At 37.0% G+C, this 16,915-nt stretch overlaps 1 protein-coding gene across 4 annotated transcripts in view; it reads right to left on the minus strand.

Annotated features, from left to right (window-relative positions):
* Window positions 1–16,915, minus strand: part of DLGAP1 (DLG associated protein 1) — a 980,899-nt gene that overhangs the window by 852,397 nt on the left and 111,587 nt on the right. For all 4 annotated transcript variants that reach the window (XM_037734016.1, XM_037734015.1, XM_037734014.1 and 1 more), the window contains exon 2: window positions 832–994. The gene's annotated coding sequence lies outside the window, so the exon portion shown is untranslated. The remainder of the gene's footprint in view (window positions 1–831; window positions 995–16,915) is intronic.

Here is a 16,915-nt window from a genome sequence, read left to right on the forward strand (position 1 = left end):
GAGGGAAAACTTTGTATGACTTTTATTTTTCAACATCTGTCTACCCAAGATAAGTCCATGTCATGGCCCCAAGCGCTAATTTATATCCCTTAGCTTCTGCTCTCATAGAAGTCACTGGAATGCACTTCCAAGATCCATAAAGTCTTCTTAGTCTCATAGCTCCATTTGCTTTATCTCTCCCAAGGATTCCCCACAGTAACTATTCTTATTCTGCCATTCAATTTGACTCTACTGTCTTTTCTCAGCTCCAATTCTGTTTTGATAATAATCCTGACTAGAGTAACTGCAATTTAATATCTTGGAACAGAAGACTTTTAAGTCTGAGAAAAAGATGTGTGGAAGTAAACTTATATGCACTAGCAATTCATGTAAGGGAGCCCCACAATTAGGGAAGGATTCGCATATAGATAATCACAATAAGCACACTTTTGTCAAAACCAATTTCAAGGAGTTAGCCTCTCCATTTTATAGGTATTGGTTTTACAGTGGCAGAAGCAACACAAATCTTAGCAATTATAGGTTTCATAAAACTGTATTTCAGTTACATTCAAAAATAAGAATGCTTGTCATGAAATTCCACTTGCACTAAATGTTAGCTCCCTCTACATAAGTATTAAAAATATCTTCAAATACAACAGCATGTGCTTAGCTAATCATATACACCTCAATCAATCTCTAATGCCTTTTTGTGATAGCCTACTTTTTCCCTTCTGATACGTGTCTAGTTAGTTAATATAGCTTTTCAATTTGCAAGAAAGCAGAAATATTTCAGATCAGGTCATGACATCAAATATCAGCTGCAAACAGTAAATATATTTTTCAAACTCTTACCAGTCTTAGTGAGACAGGTGCAGTCTGCTTTGCAACAACTCCACTAATCTGGGATTATATCTAAGCAAAGTGGATCCACGCTGGTCCTTTCAAGAAGGTGTCCCAGGGAAAGATCTAAGTAGTAATCACCCGAAGGGACTCAAGAGCACCACTCACGAATGTGCTGAAATGCAGAAGGGGACAAAGAAGGAAGGCAAGTCTGTTAGCAGGGCTTCATGATTACTTTCGCAATGTTACTCATACATGTTCAATCTTATGAATAGCAGTCTTAATCTTTTAACTTACAGTTCAGAGGCAGGGTAACCTAGTCATCAGAGTATGAACTTTATTTGTCAATTAAAATAAGTAAATGAAAGTACATCATGATTTTTTTTTAAAAAAAGAGCATGAGCTCTAAGTCAGTTGGATGGACTTCATGCCACAATTTGGTCACTTACCCATCTTTAAGGGCAAGCTATGTACATCTTCTGCAGAAGACTATGAATAAAAGAAATAAATACTAACAAAATGCTTTTAATAATGCACAATAAAGAGTAGTTATTTTATCCCTAACTCAGAAAAATAGAGAGATGGCCCATTTATGGAGTATATAATATTAAGGCCTGGGTTGGTGTTTTTCAGAAATTATCTCACTTAATCCATCCACATAAGTTATCTTTTCTGCTTTACAAATTAGTTAAATTGATAATCAGGGAATTAGATATTTGCCGAAGTCAGACAAGAAAACAGCGCATTTCGAACTTAAGATATGTCTGTCTGATCTAGCCTTTTTCACATTTGAAGAGAATGTAGTAAATTTTAGAATCAGTTGGTTAATTTTCACAAAATTATTGTTTGTGATACAATAGCACTGCATTATTTCCATAGATCATTTAAGTGCTTTTGTCAGGAGAAATGAAATAATTAAAATAAAATACATTTCCAGCTAAATAATAATTCCATGTAGGAGGAAATAATAATGATTAAAGTAGAAATTAATGATCAGAGAATCAGAAAACAGTAACTCTATAAATAAATACCCTCAGTTTTTCAAACTTTTAACAAAATAAACAAACCATTGGTAACCTTGACCAGAAAAAAAAAAGAGAAGGCAAAACTACACAAAATAAAAAATAACATGAAGAATTAGCAATTGAAAAAAGATGAAATAGGAAGCATAAGTAACTACAAACATCTATGTATACAAGTTTGAAAATTTAGATGAAAGGAAAAATTTTCCAGGGAATCACATGTACTAAAATAGACCTCATTAATGGAGAAAGTTTAAAGAGATCAATTTCCATACAAGAAATAGAGAGCATTATTAAAAATAAATATAATAAAAAACAGCCAGGTCCAGATAGTGCTGTGGTAAAAGTCTACAAAACATTTGAAGACCAAATAGTCTCAGTACTCTACAAATTGTTGCAAAACATTGGAAATAAGAGAGACAATGTTTCATTTTATTGAGCCAGAATGACACTCATACCTAAACTTTAAAAACTCTCTTCAAAAGAAATCTATAGGCCTATATTGCCCATGAATATCAATGCAAAAGTACTAAAAGAAATTTTGGCAAACATAGCATTATGCATCATATTAAGAAAATAATGAATACAACTAAGTGTTATAGGCATTCAAAGTTGGTTCATACTAGGAAATCAGTATCATATGCAATATGATTTTTCCATATATGCTGAAAGGCCTTAATAAAATTCAACATTCACTCATTATAAGAATATTCAAGAAAATAAATGTGATTTTTAAAATATTAAAAAATACATATTTCTCAATGTCAAAATTGGTATCTTAACTGAACAACACTAGAAGCATTCCCACCCACATCAGGAACAAAAGGAAGATGCTAGTATTTCCATTATTATTTATTATTTTATTGAAAGTGTTAACAACTGCAATTAGACAAAATAAATCTATTAAAGGTATTATAACTGGTATAGAAGAGGTAAAATAATCCCTGCTTACAGATGATATAATACCTGAAAAACACTTAAGAATCAATAATAGTTAATATTCTTAATCCCCACACCATAAAATAATATAGTAAGTCAACAGGATATGAAATTAATATTCAGAAATTAAGACATTAAACTTTCATGCATATTGCATTATAAATAAATAACCACAGTGAAGGGGATGTGAAAGAATAGAACTAAGCTAAATAACTTTCAGAAACAGTGCTTTGACTGCTTACTCCAAGTCTAAAGACAAGGAAAAGTATACACACGTATTGTACTCCAGTTAAAGGAGTGGTATTTTAGAGTGGTATGAAATTGCAACTGTGAGACTACATTGTGCATATAGGAGGATTAAGCAAATAATTGAATAGATTGATGATACCCAGAGTAAAGTTTCTCAGTGTCAAAAAGAGGAGTTACAAGTAATGGAAGTGATTTGGCTGGAATGAACCCTGTGATGCTGGACTGGAATCAGATGCCTCAGCATGAACTCAGGATTGTGTGTGTGTGTGTGTGTGTGTGTGTGTGTGTGTGTGTACACAAACGGACATATAGTAAAGATGTGTGCACATGTGTGTATGTATATGTACACATATTTCCTAGCTCTGTCAGGTGACCTTGAAGCAATGGCAGAAGAGCAATGAACACATCTAGTACTCAGATTTTGTTTTCCAAATACCTTTTGCTAAGAAAAGAGCCAAACATCCTTCATGAAAAGGCTGATTTTGGGAATTGGTGGAGATTAGCAAGGTGAGGAAATGGAGCAAGATGAGCCGGCAAGATCTTATAGTGTCAGAGCAATCATATGCTCAAAATTTCATGGCATCAGGGTCAACCTGAAGGATCCCCCCAAGGGCCAATTCTAGAATGAGAGCAACAAACTAAACGATGATCACAACGAAGTTCAACTCATGGAATAAAATAAAGATCCTTGAGTCCATACCACCAATAAGTAATTGAATGAATAGGTAAAGACAAAATCCCTACAGTGAAATTCAAATTCAAAATACAAAAGGAATGATAGATATAGAAAATCATCACCTCACAAACAAGTGGTAATCATTGTTTAGAAATAAGAATCGTTGATGCAGGCTAAAATTTGTGGGCAAAAGTTTATGAAAAAACAGGACAATGGCAGAGTCTCAAACTCTCTTCCCACAAGATCCTTATTATCTATAAGGGAAAAAATATAAATTTATAGCGGAGAAAATTGAGATTCCACCTCAGTCAAGTGGTCAAAATTAACATCTCCAGGAATGAGACGTTCTGACATCATGTATCTCCTGATGTGATATATTAAGAAGGTCACAGCATAGCCTCTGCAGTATTCATGCAAAAAAAAAAACAAACAAAAAAAACTGAATTTAATCATGAAGCAATATCCGACAAACCAAAATTGAGAAATTCTCCAAAATGACTTGCCAGCACTCCTCAAAATTGTCAGTCATGAAAGACAAGGAAAGTCTAAGAAGGCCCCCAAATCAAATGAGAGTAAAGAGATATGACAAGTAAATGCAGTCTGTGATCCTGGATTGGATCTTGATTCAGAAAAATGACATTTGTGGCACAAACTCATAGTAACAGAGGGTAGAATGGTGGCTACAAGGATCTGGGGGATAGGAGAAAGGGGAGATGTTAGTCAAAGGGCACAAGAAAAAGAATAAAAATAAAAAAAAACAACTACAGTACAATATATTTACAAGATTTACTGTTCTACATCAACAAAGCAGATCAAACTGTTATTACAAATTATACAACATGGATCAGCCCCACAGAGATGATATTGAGGAAGAAAATCAAAAGAGAACATAGTGTGTCATTCCATTTATATGAAATTACAATAACTGATAACATGAATTTATGGTGAAAAATGTATTAGAGTGAGAACTTTTGGGGGTATTAATTAGGACAAGTAACAGGAGAGGCCTTTGGGTGAACCTATCATTCTATTTGTGGGGGTTACACACGTATATTAATCCATAAATTTCACCAAGCTGTACACTTAAGATCCAGGTATTTTATTGTAAGTAGGTTTTAATTAGTGGAGAATTATGAGAAAAACATTATTGAGTGTATTCTTTTGTTTCCGTTTTCATAAACATGCCATTTTATCAGACAGAGCTTTCTAAAAGATGCAATTACAACTAAGTATTAACTTCTGAGAATTCACCTCCTTATAAAACAATAAAAGAAAAGCAGAATTGTTTTCCTTCTTCAATGCCTTTGCTGAAAATGTATGCTTTAGTTATCTGCTTATCATTTTGGAGGATGAGAAAAGATAATATCCTGGTTTTTGCTATAAATACCAATTATTCCATGCGTTCAAAGTGTTCATTTCTTCTTAAAAATGGAGGGAAATATTAATTATTGGACACGATAAAGTTCAGCACCCTGAGATATCTTAGGAAAATATTTTTAATATATGTGTACCAAAACGGATTAAAAAAAAATTTTAAATGAGACATTATATTTTCCTAAACTATCAAAATGTCTTTAGCTATATAAAGGTGCTAATTCAAAACAATGCATTTCAATTTTCCACAATACTAAAAGTAAATATAATTATATTTTCCCTTAATTGTAAAATTTCCAGAATTTTTCATCTATAGTAACTCGAAATTTGTTAACATTAATGAATTTGAAATCTCTTAAACTGCTGCCATCCATGAGTTTTTGTCTGAAAGTGCCACTTTTAAGCAAATACATAAAATACAGTCCCTTTCCTTGAGTATTTTACATCTTATTGGGGAAGACAAGACAATTACAATTTAACTAAATTTGTAATTAACATATGAAATGTGAATACTAGTCACATAAGTATTGGTTTCTACCAATAGAATGTGTGATGTTCAAGATCCCTATTAGGGCCTTTAACATATGTCTTGAACATAGTCAGATGTCAATATAAATAATATCTTTAAGAAAAAAAAGATTAAATTATGGTCAACATCTTCGGTTAAAAGAAGGCTGAGAAATAAATATACATTCAAATATTTTAAATAATAAATTAAGTTTGGCAGTGAGAATATGCTCCAGTTATCTAGAAAATTTACTTATTTAAGACTCTCTGTTCACCAGTATTGCCAAGTAAAGTCATTTACAGATCTAGGAACAAAGCTGGGGTGCTGCAGTAGAACAATTTGGATAACCATATTTCCCCTAGAACTTTAAGAGAATTTCATAGCATACATATATTTTTTGTCCATTATATTGTAGAGGTCTTCTTTTGACTTTTATTTTATTCTGTTCATACAATAAAGTTTTCTAGGTCCTCTGAGTTTAACTCTTCCTTCTGCTATTGCCGATTTTTCAAAGCATAGGTTTGATCTAATTACAAAAGCATTATTAGAATCTAGGTAGAGGCATGTTATTAATGCTCTTCAGGAGACTTTGGAATTAACATAGGCCACTCTGCAGAAATAATGGCCACTGAAATGAGCACCCCAGCACACATACACTGAAATAGCCACACTTAAAGAAGATTCATTTCTTTAGTAGTTTAGAAAAATGGGGAGATTGACCAAAGTATTCTCCAGAAAGCATAAAGATTAAATTGGCTCATAACTAAGAAAATGCTACCTTAGCTCTCACCCAGTTCTGCCTTTATGATTCTTTGACGGTGATGTAAGCACCACAGAAAGGAACATCAAGGTGGAATTACACAGTCCTTTCTTCAACCAATTGTTAGCGTGTTTGCTGTAGATATAAACACTGCCACAGGCTTCTAGTGGTTGGCAACTCACACTATGGAAAATGTCACTGGGCTTTGCTGCCTCACTAGCTGTGCTCCACAGAGCAGAAAATTAAGCTTGACATATTTGGAAGAGGAGTTTTCTGGTTTGTAAGAATTTATAAAAATAGCTACACTTATCTATTCTAGGGTCACATTTGTAAGTTATTAGTAGCTCTGAGATAAATAATTTTTTTGTACATATGCTAAAATTTTAGATAATTCTGACTCAAAATCTAGCTAATCGTCTCTTAGGTGGTTTAATTTCTATTTCGAATTTAAAAGATAATTCAAAAGATACATACATACATGGGACAATAAAATACTTTTTAATCTATGGCACATAAAACTCAGTATCTAAAACCACGTATTTCTGCTTCAGTTTATTCTGATTCCTTTCAAACATAGATAAATCTGAATAGCTAGTCAGTTATCAATTATCAAAGTATGAGTTTCATCATGAACAGCTTAGATTTGTTGTACAAATGTGATGCCACAAATGGAATCATCTAAGTCATATTAGGCTCAAATTTATTTTGTTTATTTTATGCATTTTGTTTGAATTATGCTAAGATTTAAAATTAATAACCTTATTCTAGTAAGAAGCTCATTTAGGTATATTTCAAACATTTAAATGTGTTTTTTCTTTCTGTTAAAAGCAACATGTAGTTTTCCCATAAGAATCATACCTCATGGATTGCCTCATTACACTTACTTTACAAATCCAGAATAAAACTGAGGTGCAACAAAATAAGATCGTTAGGGAAGAAAATATTCACAGTATTATTTCTAGGAAAGCTCACACAAACTTTCAAAATGGCATCAAGCCACCTGTTTGAATCACTCAGAGGCATCTGCCAACTTTTCCAAAACAAGGACACACCTTTCTCTCTCCTGCCAATTTTCTTTCTTCCCTTACTTTGACTGTTGATCTCATGCAACCTAAAAGAGAAGCATCATAGCAGGCTTCTAGATTCTGTCTGCAGTATCATAGGTCAGTTTCATTATAGATGCTGAGAACTCCAGGGAAAATGCTCTCAAATCTCTCCCTCTCCTCAGCACTTTGCCTCTCATATGTTTGTGTAGGTCGCATTCTCGTCAACACTGCTTCCTCTAACCATGGCTTGATAAGGCAACCCTCTGCCTACTTAAAGTCCTATCGATTAAGCTAATGACATTTACTTAGCACCTGCTCAATAAAAGTCACTGTTTTGCTTGTTGTGGGGGATACAGGTATACATAGGACATGAAGTGGCTTTCCTTAAACAAAGATAAATGTCCTTTTGATTTGTTTGTTACATAAAGTAGCCTCTGATGCCTGAATTTCCTTCATCTTCTAGCAGTCAAACAATCCCACTTATCCACACTTGACAACTTGTCTTTTCCATTACATTCCTGTTTGAATTAAGAAAAGCTAACATTGCCCCACCCAGGACCACCACAATGCAGAATTCTGTACTCACTCTTGCCTTATGCCCTTAGAACACACACTCGTGACCAGCAGTTCATGGCAATGTCTTAGTCTTTATGCTTATTTGACTTAATGTTTCTCTAACAATGATTTTCTGTATGTGACTCTCCATTATGTTTGTAGATGTGGGAGGAGGGAACTGCTTGTAACTTGTGGATCACTAAGCACCTTTAAGCACTGGAGCCCTTGGTGAGTATGGCAGTCATCCACCTGGATACAGATGGTCCTCACTTCCAAAAAGTCTTCTGGGCAGAAATGCACGGCAAAAGGCGGTAGTCAAGTACAGTTATCAACAGCAAGAAAACGCGTGTTTGGGCAACAATCCTGGCTCAGTAAATCCTTCTCTTTAAAGAGATCGATCATAAGTCAGGAATTTATAGGATTTAAAATGCAAGCCCTCAGCCACCAAAGCTTTTCTGTCTTTAACTGTTCACTCTGCTTTCAGAACACTTGGCTGCTTATCTCCTGTTTTGTTTTGTTTTATCTTGTTCTTCCTTTCTCTCTAGGTCCCAGGGGATAAATTGGCTCAGTAAAGGCTTTCCACTGAGTGTGGGGCAGCAAGTCACAATTCCTTGATAATCACCCACCCCAAGCTGACATGTTTCAAATGACCTGAAGTAGCTACATCTGTTCAGTCAAGTTATTACAAGGAGCTTTGAGAGTGAGCCGCATTCTGAGCAAGCAACCATAACACGGGCTCCTTCCTGCCCCCAAGAGATTGCAACTTCCGTGTGATTGGCAGTTTTAAGGTCTGGTTTTCTCCATCACGAGATAATTTTCTCCTCATTGCAAAAGGTTCTCTGCAACCTTTTGCTTTTTGGCTATTTTTTATGATGAGTAAATTTGGTTTAGAGAAAACATTTTCAGACTGAGAAGGAAAAGGATGTTATGTCTTAAAAACATGAAATCAGTGTAGGATATTTGAAAGGTTATATTTAAATACATGATATATAAAATATACATATATGATATATAAAATATACATATATGATATATAAATGTATAATTTATGCATATATTAATATATGTTTAAATAGATATTTTTTCCTCCACTTTGTTTTTCAAGGGTTTTCTTGGTCCTGAAGTTTAGTGTTGGGCTAATCAGTTATATCAACTTTTAGGCACTTTGAAATCACTTCGACCCTCTGAAAAAAATCAATAGATAAACAAACAGAAGAACTGAAATTTATAACGCCTAAATTGTTGTGAACTACTGTAAATTTAACCCTAGAAGCTGAGTAGGTTTTGTGGCTAAATGTGTACACCTGAGATGAATGAGACTTTCAGATCGAGGGAAAACAGCGGGAACTAGCTGTTGTTACCGCCGTCCACAGGCAGGAGTCTCTGTGAGAGGCACATGCTTGCTGCTGTTGGGGCTCAGAAAACGACACCCTGAGTTACCATGCTTAGTAGTTTGAACTGTAGGACATTCACGGGGCCTCAGAAGCAAAGCCTCTTTCTGGCTTTCTGCTGTTTTTTTTTTTTTTTCTTTTTAAATATTTTTTATGGTACTTTAGGTTCTGAGGTACATGTGCAGATCATGCAGGATTGTTGCATAGGTACATACATGGCAATGTGGCTTGCTGCCTCCATCCCTCATCATCTATATCTGGCATTTCATGTTATTTTGCTCCAACCTCCCTACCTCCTGCTTCCCTCCCCTAGTCCCCCTCAACAGACCCCAGTGTGTGATGCTCCCCTCCCTGTGTCCATATGTTGTCATTGTTCAACACCCACCTATGAGTGAGAACATGTGGTGTTTGATTTTCTGTTCTTGTGCCAGTTTGCTGAGAATGATGGTTTCCAGGTTCATCCATGTCCCTACAAAGGACACGAACTCATCATCTTTTATGGCTGCATAGTATTCCATGGTGTACATGTGCCACATTTTCCCTGTCCAGCCTATTATCGATGGGCATTTGGGTTGGTTGCAGGTCTTTACTATTGTAAACAGTGCTGCAATGAACGTACGTGTGCATGTGTCTTTATAATAGAACGATTTATAATCCTTTGGAAATATACCCAATAATAGGATTGCTGGGTCAAATGGAATTTCTATTTCTAGGTCCTTGAGGAATTGCCACACTATCTTCCACATTGGTTGAATTAATTTACACTCCCACCAACAGTGTAAAAGCATGTCTATTTCTCCACATCCTCTCCAGCATCTGTTGTCTCCTGATTTTTTAATGATTTCCATTCTAACTGACGTGAGGTGGTATCTCAATGTGGTTTTGATTTGCATTTCTCTAATGACTGCCCTTCTTTCTCCTACTCTCTTTTCTCCCACAAGGCAGGTCATAAAAACTAGAGTTTCTCTTCCCCAAGGTGAGTCACAGAAACTAGAAACCCTCTCCCCCAAAGCCAATCATAAAACCTAGAACGATTACTCTAACGTTCCTCCACCTCGCTGTGCGGAAGATGGTCATAGAGAAATTCTCTGACTTATCTCCTTCCAGAAGGTACCCTGCCCAAACCCAGGAGGAGGGAATGCCACACAGAAAGACCAGGAGAATCTGACAGGCCTTGCAGAGTTCCCTAGTTTATTACCCTTAGATGAATATCTTTTTGTCCAATCACATTTCTACACAGTTTTACATTCTTCATTGAACCTAACCATAAAAATAGACAGTTTTCCTTAAATCTTCACCTCTTCATTTTCTGAGGGCTCCCATGTCACACAGAGCTTTGATTAAATGCTATGCTTTTCTCTTGTTTACCTGTTTTTGTTACAGGGGTGTCAGCTGTAACCTTCATGATAGGGAGGAAAGGTATCACATCTTTTTGCCCCTATACTGCTCCTCATCTTCATGGATCAAGATGATCTCCACACCTTCATGTCTAAGACACACAATACCCATCTTTATATATACATGTCTCAACAGCCACTCGATATTTTTAAATATGGGCTGGATTTTTAACAATATTCAAGCTACCTAAGAAGAAACTAGAGGTACAGGCAGCCTCCTGGCTTTTGCTGCAATTACTCTCATCTAAAAAAAAATCCTCTCTACATACACATCAGAATGACTAAAACAAAGCATCATGACAACACAAAATGCTCGCCAGGATGCAGAGACCCTGGGTCACTCACACATTGCTAGTCGAAATGTAAAACGGAACGGTACAGCCGCTCTGGGAAACAGTTTGGCAGTACCTTTTAAAACTAAACATATTCTTGACATATAACTCAGCAATGGCACTCTTGGGCGTTTGTCCCAGAGAAATGAAAATTTATGTTCACACAAGAACCTGTACAAAAATGTTCATGGCAGCTTTATTCATAATAGCCAGAAAGTGGAAACAGCCCAGATGTCTGTGAACTGGTCCATCCATACCACGGACTACTACCTAGTCATAAAAGGGAGCAGTTGATACACACAATAGCTTGAAAGGATATCAAGGCAATTATACTGAATGCTAAAAGTCAGCCCTTCAAAAGTTACATATTATGTTATTTCATTTATGTAATATTCTTGGAATAAGAAAATTATAGAGATGGACTAGAGATTAGTGGGTACCAGGGGCTAGCAATTAAGGATGTGTGATTTTAAAGGAATATAACAAGGGTACCATGGAGTTATGGAAGCTCTGGATCTTGATTATGCTGGTGGTTATACAGATCTACATACGTGATGAACAGAACACACACTGACACACATTCACATAGACACAAGCACATGTGTAATTGTAGTGGCTTCTGTGGATAATGCCCACATCCATTTCCTGGTTGTGATACTGAACTATAGTTACACAAATTATCTTTGGAGAAAACTGGATTAAAGTTACATGGGACCATCCTGGATCTTTTTTTTTTTTTTTTTTTCTTTTTCTGTGAATCCACAATTTCAAAATAAGAAGCACAAAAATAAAAAAAAAGAAATCTCTTGAGTTTCCTATGCTAGACTAGCTGCTGCTTTCTGTTTCTTTCTCGGCTTTTGTTTTTAAAAAAGAAAAATTCTCAAAATTTACCTATTTGCTGCTTCTAATACCTCTCCTATGCTATCTTGCATCCGCTCCAATCATAGCTCTTGATTCTTTCACCAGCTTCCAGGAAACTGCCCTTGTCGGGATCATCAATGACTTCTATGCTCCTGTCTAGAGTTCAGCTGTTCATCTCCATTGCACATCTGTCACTCCAGGCCCAATACCACCTTGACAGCAGGAAGTATACCCTAGTCAGTAGGACTCTGTCTTCAGGAGGACTCTGTCTTCACATCATGGACCCTCCCAGGTTTTTGGGGTTTTTTGTTTGTTTGTTTTTTCCTTAGGAGTGGCTCCTTCTCAGTCACGTTTGGAGGTTCTTCTCTTTTTCCCAGAGACCCATTCCCTTGGTAAACCCATCTAGACCCCTAGGTTTAAATAGTTATCTATATACTGACAACTCCCAATTTTGTAACTGTAGTCCAATCTCTTCCCTGAATCTTAGACTGGTATCTAACAACCACTGCATATCTCTTCACAGATTACTAATAGGCACCTGAAAATTGACATGACCAAACTGAACTCCAGATACTCCATCAAACCTGCCCATCCCAGTTTTTTCCTGCGTCAACAATGAACAACTTTGTATTTCTAGCGACACAAGACAAAAATATTGGTGTCATGAATTTCTCCTCTCATGCATCATGTCCAATCCATCAGAAAATCTTGTTGGCTCTATTTTCAAAATACGTCCTGAATCTGAGCATTTCCCACCATCTTTACTGTCATCATTCTATTCTAGTTCACTATTATCTCTTGACTGGATTCTTGAAATAGTTTTCTCTGTCACTATCTGCCCTCGCTCCCTACATGCCTGCTCCGTGCAGTAACCCAAGTGCTCCTTTTAAACCATGAGTTAGAGCATAACATTCCTCTGCCCAAAAGGACCCCATATATTTTGTCCTTTGCTACTTTTCTGGCCTCATCCCTTCCTATTACCACCTTTGCTCTGCTCTAGTCCACTGGCCTCCTTGATCTCTCCAGAACATGCCACATACATGTCAAAGGACCTTAGCCTCTGTTGTTCCTCCAGCATGGATAGCTACAAAGACAGCACTCCCCCTTCTCCATTCAGGTGCTCACATGACAACTTTTTAGATGAACTCTTATCTTTCCACACCTTGCTGTTCTCCATAGGACTCGTCATCTGTTTGTGTCTGTCTCTCTCTTTCTGTGTGTATATACATGTGTGTGTGTGTGAGATATATCATTTCTTTCTTTGTATTTGGTTGTGCTTTTTCCTTTTTTTTGAGACAGGCTCACTCTGTGGCCCAGGCTGGAGAGAGTGCCATCTGGGCTCACTACAACCTTCGCCTCCTGCGTTCAAGAGATTCTCCTGCCTCAGACCCCCAAGTAGCTGTGATGATAGGTGTGTGCCACCACACCTGGCTAATTTTTGTATTTTTAGTAGAGACAGGGTTTCACCATTTTGATTAGTCTGGTCTTGAACTCCTGACCTCAAATGATCCGCCTTGTTCTCCCACCATTTATTTCTTTATTATCTGTGGATTACTACTCAAAAGTATACTTCATAGGACAGGATTTTTGTCTGCTTTTTCACTTCCGTATTCCTAGTGTCTAAATTTTGCCTGGAACACAGAAGATAGTCAATAAATAATTGTGGTCTGAATGAATTCTTTAACCAATTATGCAAGTAATTATCTATTCCCAAATAAGAGTTGGAGTAGCTGGAGTAGCCTACACCTTGAGAATTCTGAAAAACTAGAGAGGAGTCCGTCTGTTCCATTGACTGACATCTCTGGCAACAGCAGCCGACACTGTCTCATTGCTGCAAGATCTGCCAGTCAGTGGGCCAAGTGCTTCCTGCAGCTCTCCGCTGAATAACAAATAGGGCCCGTTGGAGGGCAGGACCTATTTGCTACCTTAGTCCTAGGGATTTCACAGCCCTGTGGCAGTGAGAAATGCAGCTGGCAGAAAGGTAGTTACCTACGCTCCTCACTGCTTTTCAACCCAGAAAATCTGAAATGTGAACCTGGGTGTAGTCAACACTGTGAGTCTGTAGATTATAAATATTTACATCTGTGTTTTCCCAAGGCTGGAACTTAAAACTAACGCTTTGACTGTTGGAAAAATCAGATGGAGTAACAGAGAGCATAAAACGTTCACTCAACAAATCCTTACAAAAGGTCTACTGGCACAGGCCCTGTTCTAGACACTGGAGATAAACTAGGGAACAAAAGAGTCAGTAATCGTGATTCCATAAAGTCGATATTTGAGAGTTGGCAGGAAGCAAATAATATACATGCAAACAAATGGATGAACAATACAACTTCAGATGATTGGTTTGGTGAATCTAATAAAATAAGATGATAAATGACTGAAAGATTTCTTTGAAATTGGGTGATTATGTTATTATGCTGAGGTGACATTTGAGCATCAATGTGAATAATTAAAAAGAATTAGTCCTGAAGACAGAATGGTCCTTAAACAAGGAAAAGAAAGTTAAAAGGCCTTCAGGGACTAGTGTGGCATGTTTGAGAAGCAAAGAAAGGAGGCCAATGTGTGTGCAGCTTAGGGAGTGAGAGGGAGTTAGAAAAGATGAAGATGGAGAAGTAGACAATCCCAGTGACCTCTAGCAAGGAGTTCATGTTTTATTCCAAATGTAAAGACACTAGAGATGTAACTGAAGAATACTTACTCTCCCTTGTTTTCTTCATGTGAAGGGAAACCTGGGGCCTCTCTTTTGTTCTCATGCCTTTGATTGGTGAGTGTAGTAGGAAGAGCTGGGCATGAAAGGCTCAGTCCCTTCCTCTTGCCTGCAGAGAGCCGGCCTGTTGTCTGCTTTGGACCTAGGGCTGAGCTTTGTGGCCACAGCTTACCTCTGTAGCACCTGCTGTGCAGGTATTCGGTGTTGTCTGTGACTTCTGGATCACTTAATCTAATTCTTGTGCAGCGGCAGGAAGCCAAAGGCTGACACTCACTCTGCCACATTCTCCAAAAGCTCTGTTAGTAATAAACCCAACACTCCCTTCTCCATGTATTTAACTCCTTCGTCTCCTTCTCCTGCTTCATAATGCCTGTGGTGAGGAGGCAGTTATAGTTAATAGCCTTCCCTCTCAAACTCCGAAAGGAAGTTTGTATGTTTTTCTTTATTGAATAAGAAATACAGTGATCTAATTTATGTTTTAAAAAGATCACTCTAGCTTTTATTCAGGTACTGAATTACAGAGGGAAATGAAAAGCAAAGATAGTGAGGAGTGATGGGGTTCAGGACATGATACCCTAAAATATGGCACCTCGGTATTTGAAAACATGCAGAAGTAGCATGATTTCTCTGACTTCTCCTTCCCTTTTCCTCTGAACCATTTCATAAAGTCTAGAAACAATTTTCTTATCTTCTTCTGGAGTAGGTCATAAGACTCTAATGTGAGAGGCGCCCTTTCTAAGCCTGATGGAAAGGAACGTCTTTATCTCTGAAGACATAGGGACAGGGAGAAGAATACAAACAAATAGGCCTTGCAAATGACCTTCATTAGATCATACCCCCTTTTCCAATCATACTTCTTCACAACTATACACCTCTTCATCAAACTTACCGTACAAGTACACAGGCTTTCCTGTTTCTTTGGATATTCATTTCTGAAGGCTCACGTGTCACATAAAACTTATATTAAATAAAGGCGTATGCTTTTCTTTTGCTGATCTCTTTTGTTACAAGGGCCTCAGCCATGAACCTAGCAATTGGTAAAAGATAAATATTCTTTCCCTCTGCAGGAGACTACTATAGTTATTTAGGATAGATACGATGGTGGCTTGGGCTAGGATTGAGATGGCAGACAGAGAGAGAAGGCTAAAGAATTGGAATATACATTCAAGCAGGTCCTGGAAGCAGGCCCTGTTCTAGACACTGGAGATAAAGTAGGGAACAAAATAGTCGATAATCTTGATTCCATGTAGTCTATATTTGAGAGTTGAAGGGAAGCAAACAATATATATGCAAACAAACAAGTGAACCAAAGGGATTTATAAACCTGATGTAAAGATCATCAAAAGTTGGTATCAAATATGACTTCTAGGTTCTGTCTTGAGTAACTGTGGGCGATGAATCCAAATGTGGGTCTCAGGTAAGGAGTTGTGTAGACAATTATGGAGCCTGGTAAAGAGGTCTGGGAAAATAATATAAATTTGGGAGTTTTCGGATGGTGTTATAATCCACTTAGTACCATGAAATTACTTAGGGAAAGAGTATAGACAGAAAATAGAGGATGACTGAGGACAGAGCTCCAAGTAGTGCTAAAGTTTAATTTTGTGGCTTTAGACAGGGTGGAATTAGATATGTGTACTCAATTAAAATAGAAAATTATAAAACAGGAATTAATGTATTTCATTTTTATAAGGTTACATTAGAAAAAGAACAAAAGTGAGACAAAGCAAAAGAGGGTCCACAACAGATGTACACAGCAGAAGCTGAGTAACTAGGATGTGAGAGTAAATAGAAATAGAAGAGAAATGTGAATTAAAAGATGAAACTCATGAAAGTGAAAGTGAAGAATTTCATCTTCTGTGGAGTTATACAAAGGAAATATTTTCACACACACATAAATGATGATAAACATAGATAAATAAAGCTAGTTTGAATAGGTTGGTAAGAAAAGTGAAGTGTTATGAAAACAGCATTGTGTAGTCAAAGGAGTTTGCTGTAGGGAGTGAAAAGAAACAGAGAGTGTTGATGGAATGAAAGGAGAATCAAAAAGTGTGTTTAGGCCGGGTGCGGTGGGCTCAAGCCTGTAATCCCAGCAGTTGGGAAGCCGAGGAGGGTGGATCACCTAAAGTCAGGAGTTCAAGACCAGCTTGTACAACATGGTGAAACCCTGTGTCTACTAAAATACAAAAAATTGGCCAGGTGTGGTGGTGGGTGCCTGTAATCTCAGCTACTCGGGAGGCTGAGGCAGAAGAATCACTTGAACCTAGAAGGCAGAGGTT

This window comes from Cebus imitator, unplaced genomic scaffold (genome assembly GCF_001604975.1).
Source record: "Cebus imitator isolate Cc_AM_T3 unplaced genomic scaffold, Cebus_imitator-1.0 Scaffold565, whole genome shotgun sequence".
NCBI classification, from domain to species: Eukaryota; Metazoa; Chordata; class Mammalia; order Primates; family Cebidae; genus Cebus; species Cebus imitator.